The following is a 10,722-nucleotide window of genomic DNA, read 5'->3' on the forward strand; positions in this document are numbered from 1 at the left end:
TTTGTAGAAGCCAAATGAAAAGCTTCTAAGTTTTATACTCAATGTGTAGGAGGTCATATATACTCATTTCTATAATGGAGATAGTCCACTTGATTTCGTATCAGTTGTGTATGACTCGATTGAATTGATCATTGAAGCTTCGCTCTGGTCTATAGAATATTCCACATTTGATTTTCACACACAACACACAAGACTTTGATTCAATCAATGCCTATCTTATTTGTGTGATTTTATATGTTCAAATGTGATGTGTATACTCAAGAACTTGTTGATCAAACCCAAAAAGATTTTTGAGTGTTTTATTTGTTTTTGAAAGTGATTTTATACTTTCTTGTCTTTTGTTTCTGTTCAAAATGCATTTTTGTGTTTTTCTTCAAAAATTGGTTCAGGGGTTGTTTCACGAGAAGCTCGCGACTTAGAGTTTCCCGCAAAAAGGGATTGAGGGAAATAATTTTTTTCTTCATGTCAGTCAGAAACTCTCGCGATTGTATTGCGACTATCTCGCGACCATCAGCTTCTCGCGAAATGCTGTTTGGCTAAAAATTGGATTTTTCAAAATTTAGACAGAAGTTACCATGACTGTCTTGTGACCCAGTGCTTCTCGCGAAAGTTTTTATGCTTCAGTGGCCATTCTCATGACTGTATCGCGACTGTGTCGCTACTCTCTAACCCGTGAAAAATGTATGTTTTCAGTTTTATATTGCTGATGTGACAGTTTTACAAATCACAAAAACTTCCCTCGCTCAACCTCTCTCAAACCCTTTTCAACCCAAATCTCTATTCCATTCAAACCCCTTCAATCTAACCATCTTTTCTACATTTTCCTCTTCAAGGTATGTTTCATAAACAATTCTTTTTAAGTTTTTGCTTATAGATTATGCAAAATTTTTGTTAGGGTTTTGATAATTGGGGATTTTCGAAAATTTGGGTTGGTTTTCAAAATTGGGTGAAAATTTGTCTACTCTTTTGATTGGGCTGTGTCCCATTTGTTGTTTTTGCATCTGTGTTGGCCCCTTGTGGCATTTTAACATGTATTGAGGGTAGATTTTCCCATGTTCATGCATTGTTCATGCTTAAAGTAAATTTGTGCATGCTAGGTGTTTGACAAAATGTCCGAGTGACATTTTTGTGCCTAATTGGAATCAAGTGATTTCAAGTTATGGACTTTCACTTGTTTGACCTCATTTTACTTGGTTTGGTCATTGATCTCGTGTTTCATAAACTTTGCTCATGGTGCACACTCTTGTTATACATCTAGGCACACTTAGGCACCCCTTATGCATCTCGTGCTGCACACACACATCAGCACATGCACATATAAGCACACACATGCACAGTCACTTATTTTCATGCAGTGTGTTTATGCTTTATGGGTTTTTTTTGTTTAAACATGTTGATAAGAGTCAACCATGCTCTGTTTTAAGTTAATTTACCTCTCTTTTGAAACTAACTTGAACTAATCCAGTTTCGTGTTTTGGTTTGTGTTTGTGCACCTGTTTTCCATCTGTCCTGTGCAATTTTGCAGATGTCTCCCACCAAGCATGTAGCTAAGAAGAAATCGTCCTTAAAGTGTGCACGCACTGATTCTGATCATTTCAAGTCTGCTGAAACTGATATGAAGTATAATGACTGCTACAAGGACAAGACGATCATCATGGAAAGGGTGGTTCAGTTAGAAACTCTTCAGGACACATTCATCCCTGAGGTGTTCAAGGAAAGGACTTAGACCAAGCTGTTGAACCCAGTTTGGGTTGTATATTTAGAGATAATCAGGGAGTTTTTCTCTAATGCCACTATTGAAGGAGATCGCATTGAGTGCTGGGTCACAGCCAATTGCAGTGGCGTATGAGGACAGAATGGGGTCTACTGAAGAGATGATTTGACTACTTGGTGGTGAATCGAAGAAATCATCCATGAACACAATCAAATTCTCTCCGGAAATGAGGACACTAAGTTATGTGATGATTCATAATTTATATCTAGTCACCAACCTCACTACTCTATCTGCTCTAAGAACGAGATTTTTATATGATCTCTTCACCCATAAGGAGATAGACATTTGTGGCCATATCATCCATGTCCTGAAGAAGAGCATTACAAAACATAATACAAGGACTGTAATGCCATTTTCATCTCTGATTATGGGCTTGATTGCTAAGGCACGGCTCAAACTTCCCAGTGGCCTCACACCTGTTCAGAGGGACTATCCCATTGGTGGTCATACATTGACACGGAGCACTGCACACACCAAAGGCTTCAAGACTGCTGTGTATACCATACCACCAACACGAGTTCAGCAGGATGAAGGTGGAGATACAGAGGAAGAGATTGACAGGTTCACCTCAGCTCCAGAGCCCTCTGCACAGCCATCATCTTCGGCTTCATCACAAGGCTTGAGCAAACTTGATCTATTACTAGCTAAAATGGATCAGCTATCTATAGTGCTGGATTCTCATGTACAGCATATCGCAAACCAGTTTGCCTACCTTCGAGGACAGATCACCGCGCTATCTTCACAGATTCAGGAATTGTCCTCCGAGCATGGATCAGACTCCGAGTCGGATCAGTTCTAGCCTCTTTGGCCATTCTGGTCAAAAAGAGGGAGAAATTTTTGAGGAGGAGCTGAAGAAGAGCTTGCACAGCGTTAGGGGGAGCATAGCTTAGAAACATAGTAATAGTGGTTATTGGTTTTACAGACGGTTTAATTCAGTTTATTTTAGTTTTTATAACTGCTTTACTGCTTTTGGTTTAAAGCTTTGTTACTCTGTTTTTATTTCAGTATAATTTCAGTAGTTCTTTTGTGATATTCTCTATGCTTTGTAGCATATCTTGCGTGTACCCATGTTGCTTTTGTAAGCTTTAAGGGTTTGTTTCATTGCATATTTGTAGGCTTTTATGGTTTGTGCCATGCATATGCAGTACCTTGTTTATGCAGCCTTTATACTTGTGTACTTGATGTTTAATGTCATACATTTTACGTCAGTACGACACTCTTGTGCCCTTGTAAGATTGTTCCTAGATGCATATACGTTCTATGCATTGGTTGAGTGATGAACACTCTTCTGCACTAGTAGGATTTTTTCCTAGATGCAAAAACTTCGTGTATTCTGCATTGGTTGAGTGTTGGATTTGCAAATGATACTCTTCAAATGAGCTTATCATCTTGCATGTCCGGATGTTCATTCTTTGTGTGAATGAGCATAGTAATTACTTTTGTATAGTGATTACTTGTTTGATCTTGCCATGGTATATTATTTATTCCATTTTGCTTGATCACATTATATTTGCTCCATATGCATTTCAAGTTTTCTGCTTACAATGGTATTATTTTGTTTTTGTTTTTCAGGAGATACTTGTTCATATGTTTCAAGAGCTTATCGGAATATAGAATTAGGTGTGAGTGAGTTTTGCCTTTGTTCCTAAACTCACGTTTAAGTCTAGAGTATGTTTTAGGGTTTTGTCACGGAATAGCCAAAGGGGGAGATTGTAAAGGTGTTATTTACAACTATGTATTTTGTTGACTTTTATTCTGTGCCAAATTTAATTGTAATTATTATCAATCGTTTATACCATGTATATATTGTGGGACTTGTTGTAAGGGTTGTGTGATAGAGAGAGAGTATAAAGACTTAAGCATTTGGAGGCTGAAGAATTCTCGCGGGTATGTCGCGACCTAGCTTCCTGCGAAGTGAAACATGTGCCCTGCACATGCTGGAATGCGAAGAGTCAGGCCAGGTGGAGACAACTGTGTCTCGCGAGTATCTCACGGGTAAGGCCTTCCTGCGAGACACCCGCGAGGCTATCTGTTTTGCCAGTCTGTACTGAATGACCTTTTTTACCCACAATTGTTGAGGAATGCTTCAGAGAGAAAAACCCTAGCCAAACACATTGTGAATTAGAGATTGTCATCCCCACTTTTCTCTATACACTTGCTTATGGTATCTCCTCAACCCTTCCCTCTCCATTTCCACACCATTGAGAGGTTGATAGCCCAAACACTTACCACACCTTCTTGGTTGTGTGACGTTTTGGTACTCCTGGGAAGCATTGGAAGAAGCCTGGAATGGCAGATGCAACATGGAGCTTGTTGCGGGATCCGGGGTGCTAGACAAGACACGGTTCCGAGAAGTCTTGTTGGAGTAGGAGCTTGGAGGGCTTAGGTACATCGGGTAGATTAGGTTTTGAGGGTCTCTTGCTAACCCATGTATTCCAACTGATTTTCTAGTGGATTGATTTTCGCTCGGAGAGCGGTGGAGAGGTTTTTCACCGAGTTCTTCGGTTTCCTCTTCGAGAACATGTCTCGGTGTTTTTTGTGTTTGCATCCTTCTTCCCTACTCTTGTTTATTCCATTATACTGCTGTGTTGCTTAGTTTATAGATTAGAGTAGCTTATTTGTTTATCTGCTCGCTTTTACACTATTCCGCACTTAGTCTTAAGTTAGTGTAAAATCTATCGAGCCGTTAGTTTAATTTGGGGGTCTAAATTGCTCTTGTGTTTTCAACAAATTTTCAAGCTTTCAATAACCTCTCTCTCTCTCTCTCTCTCTCTAACCCCACGTTTTCATGTCCATGGTTCTATCTCTAAGGATGTTGTCATGTTCAACCCATAAATTTCGACAACATACGAATCAAATCTAGTCCCAAACTCAACAAACTTTTAAATTCAGTGAACCCAACCAAATTTCAGAAGGTAGCAAAATAAAATCTAAGAGAAACCCAAAGAGATTATAGCAATTAAAAAAAAAAAAAACCAATGAGAGAGAGTGATTTGGGATTTTGGGGTTATCTTCTGCTTCAGCCGAGGAGAATGATGCCTGGAGAGTTCTGAATTTTAGTCAATCTAATGAGAAAGAAGAGATTGAGAGGTAGAGAAAAGGAAATGAAAATGAAAGAGATGAGAGAGAGAAAGAGAAGAGTGAGTGAGTGGCAGAGGAAAAGGAAGGCAAAAAGAGAAAATGAGAGAGAAGTCACGCGGGAGTTGTATCTGTTCCGAATTTCTGATTGCTTTTCAGTGTGTGCCTCAAAATTTTCCCAACTTTGTGTTTTTTAGGTGAGAACTACACTCGAGTATAAGAACCAAACACAAACTTTTGTCAGTTTTACAAAAAATAGAGATGGAGACATGAGAATTGGATTAGAGTTTAGAGTGATGAAAAATGAGTATTGAGAACTGAAATATTAAGGGGGTGTTTGGATTTTGAGTTTCTATAACTCATAACTCTGTTTCCATAACTTATAACTCAAAAATGATGGGACCCATACAAAAAAGCTTGTTTGGATTTTGTTTTAAGTTGTTTCCAGTTTTTGTTTCCATCACTTAATTCTCTGATTTTTGAGTGATGAGTTATGGAAACTGAAAACACATTTTATCTGTTTTCAATTTCCATAACTCTGTTTTCAATGGTAATTTTGTAATTAAACCCATAACCAGGGTCCTATGGTCAGAGCAAAGTCACACCGGGCGCTACTTTTGACAAACCCACCAACGGCTCCTTCTCAGTCTTCACACCAAAAATCAACCCACACAAAAATATCCCACATCCAACCTCAAAGCTCCTCTCACACACACCCTCAGCCCAGCCCCACCTCAGCTAACCCGCATTGGCCCGAGCTTAGACTGGCAAACGTGATGCCCAGAAAACCCATATTTAGCACCAAATAGAAACATACAAAATCCACTAAAATTAAACTTAGAAATCTAAACATATGAAGTTCAAGATCAACTTAAAATTTAACATCAAATTCCATAATCAATATAAAAACATGATTTTTACTGGGTTTAGGGATACAGATCTGGGGGAAAAAAAAAACTCACAAACTAAAAAGAAAAAGAAAAAAGAAGAAGAAGCTGTAGAAGAAGCCGTAGAAGAAGAACCCAAAAACCCACAGATCCCGTCTTTTCCCTACCATGCCGGCGACTTTGAGCTCACCATCGGAGCAAACGGAGACCAAGCTGAAGAAGAAGAAGCCATAGAAGATGAAGATAAAGAAGAAGCAGCTTTGATAAGCCAACAAGATCGATGCCTCCCACCCCGCAACATTTGGAATGAGTGACTGTTCACAGAGGAATCTTTACTCCTTTGTGCCCCAGTCCAATACACACACACTTCAACATCACACCCTCTTGGTGTGGCAGAAAGAAGCCCGCGTCACAGAGCTTGGCATAAAGAAGAAGCAGCAGTTGAGCTAGACGGTGATGATTGTGCCGGCGGCTTCATTGGGTTTGTAGAAGGTTTTGGGAGAATATGTGGGCTGAAGGGGAAAAATAAAGGGGAAAAATATGTGGGCTGAAATGAATATATATTACGTGGGTAGGCTAACCGTGGCTTGACATTGTGCTTAGGCGTGGGTCCCACAAAAAAAGAAAAATTGAGTGATGAAAAGTTGAGTGAGGTGTGCCAAACGGGTGGTTATAAGAAATTGGGGTATTTTACGTGATGAGTGATAAGTGATAAGTGATGAGTGATGAGTGACGAAAATTGAGTGATGGGTGATGAAAAAAAAAAAATAAATAAAAGCAAACAGCCCTTAAACACTGTATTTTGAGAAAAAATCCACAATAATTTTTAGTTTTTGAGTAAAAATTCTCAATGGTATTATTGTAAATATCTTCAAAAATCATGGGAACCATTGAACCAATAGCACATAAACTAGTTCTCTCTCTTTCACTCTCATGGCTTTTCACAAAGACTTTTAGTTGGATCTCTCTGTCTCTCTCTCTTCACTCAGATAGTCAGATCTCTCTCTCTCTCTCTCTCTCTCTCTCTCTCTCTCTCTCTCTCTCACTTGGTTCTCTCTTTTACTCAGATTTGTTTCTCACTCGGCTCTTTATCTCTCATCGTTCCTTGGTGCGCCGTCAATTGTTTTAGCCACAAGTCCCAGCCTCATCTCTCTCTCTCTCTCTCTCTCTCTCTCTCTCTCTCTCTCTCCTCTCTTTGTGAATTCCAGCAATGACATCGTCCATTTTTTCTTCCCAGTTAAGATCCCCCTTATCCTTTTTTTCTTCTTTGTCTTTTGTCATGGGTTGATAATTCATGGGTGGATTTGATTTCTTTTTCTTTTTTTTCTTCCCAAATAAACAAGAGATGGTGGATTTGATATCTTCTTTGTCTTAGTGGATTTGATTTTGTGATGGTTGGTTTGGGTATGTGAATAGCCCCTTTGCTGGGATTTATTTGTAAAATATGTTGGTTTTTGAAGGATTTGGTAGAAGAGAGGAGAGATAGGAAGAAAAGAAAGAGACAAAGAAGAGAAGAGAACCAAAAAGAAGAGAAAGAAGAAAACGTAATAAATGGGAATTTCTCTCTCATCAAATAAAATAATATTAAATATACTATACATGTTAGATGAGTATTTAACTTTATTAAAAATACATACTCATACCAAACTTACAATTATACTTTTCATTTTTAAAAAAAAATGTTATTTGAAACATGGTACCAAACACATTTTTTGCATTATGAGTACTTTAAACGTGTGTTTTCACAACACTTTTTAAAAAACACAATTTACACATCGTTTTGAATGCTAATACTAGAACACCACTACCAAACATGTCCTAAGTAATGAGCAAAGAATTTGAATTTTTGTAATTAAGGGAATGTTAAGTACTTGGGGGTAGTAAGTTTTGCATCAAAAAATGTTCAAATTGTAGATTGCAAAGATATTTATAACCAGAAAGTTTGATTGCAAACATGTTTGGAGCCTTGGGTTTTAACCACCAATAGGAAGACTTATGTCCTTTTATGTGCAATGCATAGACTCACTTGATTGGTTGAGTTAAGTGAGTTATGTACATTGCAAATGACAAGGATTAATGTCGCCCTATTGGTGGTTAGAGTCCAAGGTTCAGAACAGGTTTGGACTTTGGAGTTGAACTTTGTCCTTTACAAGTTGGCACTGAGGGGTGACTTATTTGATTCTTTATTTTTTTTATTCTTTATAAGTTTTAAATGCAAAAGGGAAAATAAATTGGAAAGGTAGTAAATCAAGCCTTGTATAGTGGGACAGAGAAAAGAAAGGGTACCCTTCCACCCCTTAAATTCAATGGATAAAGCTTGTGTTGATTTCTCTCTTTTCAAATCAAGTTTTTCTTCCATAATATGTTTTTAAAATGGGTAAATAATTTTGTATGGTTTTTAAATGTTGAAGAAAAAAATTGTTTTGCACTATATCTCTATTTCATTTTGAAAAAAAAAAAAACAAAACCTTAATCCTTCAAAGAAAAAGTTACAAATACATCTAGTGCGTTGTACACAAATTCACACACCTATCACAACAAACCAACAAAATAACCGCAAATCCATCTATCATAAAAAACTAACAACAAGTTTAGTAAAATAACAAACTGTAGACATCACATTTTGTACCCCTTATGACTCGGGCCACCGTTCCCAAATGATGTTGAAATTCTAAAGCCTAAGGTTGGTTTAGGGCCTGATCATATTGAAATTGACTTGAGGAAAGTGTTTACAAAAAAAAATATAACTCTTTTATGAACTAAATAAGCTATTTTTGGAAAAGAAAGGCCACAGAAACCCTAGGGTGTGTGCATGCATATGCGTGTATGCATGTGTACCCTCAAGCTGTGTATGGTTAACGCATGCGTGCGCATACATGGGCATGCATGCGCATGCTAGGGTTCCAGAAACTAAGAAAAACAAGTTTTTTCTACATTAAAGATTGGTTTTGGAATGAATCCCACATCATCTGGGAGCCATTCCAAACCCCTATTTTTTGACTATAAAAATCCATACATGGTACCTTTTCAAGAGATAGAATCTAGGAGGAAAACACACAACATTTGCTAGAAATAGTGAATCAAAGAAGGAGTATTTCACAGAACACCCTTAAGTTAATATTTTTCTAATTGGGACATTTTCTGGTCTTGATCTTTGAGTTTCAAGGTTTAACTAACTTGTTGTAGTTTGGTTGTGACTAGATTGATAGAGGTGAACGGTCAAAATCAAGTCAAGGCGCCTTTGTTTTTGAGGTAAAGGTTCTAGCTCTTCTTTCCTACTTTTCTCTATTTAAATTCTATTTTTCTCCTATTTTTTTGCTTCATATATGTTTTAATATGTCTACTTAGTGTAGGTTTACGTTGTTTTTATGTTTTAAGCATGATAGGTTGTTAGATTCGTTTCTGTTAAGTGTTGTTCTAGGTTTCTGGGCTAGGGTTTAGGGTGTGTATACGTCCGCATGCTTACTACATATGCACGCATACTTGAAGTATGCATACGCATACAACTGGGCTATGCACGCAGGCCCTATGTATGTGTACGCATACTTATGCCCAGAAACCCTGATTCGAATCTTGTTTTCTTTTGTTTCTTTGTTTTGTTTGTATTACATGCTTTGCCTAAGGTTGTCCATGGGTCAAGTGGATTGAGTTTTAGATCAAACTGCCACTTAACTAGCTCAGATTAGGTGGAAGAAGTGATGACTCGCAATTGACCGGTAACCACCACGGGTCGAGTTGGACTGAGCTTTGGCAGATGATCGGTTGGTTTGGTTGAATTGATGGAGCGGTGGTGGTGGTAGATCTTTGCTAGATCTGAGCAGATGAGAGAAAGATTTGGCCAGATTTTGAATGGATCTAAGCTAAACCTTGCCGGATCTAAGCTAAACATCACCGGATCCACACTAAACATTGCTAGATTTGAGCAAATCAAAGTAAACATCACCAAATTTCAGCAGATCTAAGAAAACATCGTCGGATCTGAGTGGACCTAAGTAGAGAAAGGGACAATGTGGTTTGACCTAAGAGACAAAGGTTCTAAAAGTCGTCGGATTTGGGTAGAATCAGGTAGATTTAAGGTTCGTTTTTTGGTCGGGTTGGATAGCTCGAGTTTTGGTGGAGGACACCCACCACTCAACCCATCGGAGTTGGTTTCTAAGAGATTGGACCTATAGCCGATTGTCAAAGGGATTGGATCGAGCCACTGGTGGTAGGTTCCGTCAGGTGATTAGTTTGCTTGGACAACCCTACTTGTTACTTGAGTTGAAATTTGTATTCACAAGTCTTTGCTTCCCTGATTTGCTTTGTTTTACCCCTTTGATGCTAGTTAGGGTTTGCTCTTTTGTTTTTCCATAAACATGCATATGATATAAACATGCATATGATATGAACATGCATTGATGTATGGGTGCTGTGATGTAGTCAAGTAAGTCATGCATTCACATGAACATGCATTTGTTTGGGAAAATGATGTTGCCTTAGTGATGAATATGAATATGTTTAGCTTGAATTCCATGATCTTGATGTTTAGATGCAATAACATGTTTGTTTGATTCTGCCATAATATGTTTCCGCCCTTGGGAATATGTGATTTGATGCCATGATAAATGAATGTTAGGTCTTGCTATGAGTATGCCATGTTGTTTTCCTTAGATGCATGCTAGAGTGTGTATGAGTCTAGAATGACAATGTTGAATGTGCTTTAATAAGATTAAGACGTAAGACACAATAAGTGGAAGTTGACCCACGGGTCGGGTAGGGTTAGGTGCCTAACACCTTCCCATTCCCATACCTAAACTTCAAACATGTGCTTTGGTAATAGATCAGTCATTCCACGAAGGGCACAATATTTATGGTTTCTAGACCTAATCTAGGTGGTGACTCAATTTCTTTGCCTTGGTCCACCTTCGGCCTAGGCATACTTCTCATTGCGAGGATGAAACCACTGGCGTGTCTCGAAAGGAAAAGAGCATGTTCACAGGTCTT

This window comes from Quercus suber, unplaced genomic scaffold (assembly GCF_002906115.3).
Source record: "Quercus suber isolate HL8 unplaced genomic scaffold, Cork oak 2.0 scaffold_1153, whole genome shotgun sequence".
NCBI classification, from domain to species: Eukaryota; Viridiplantae; Streptophyta; class Magnoliopsida; order Fagales; family Fagaceae; genus Quercus; species Quercus suber.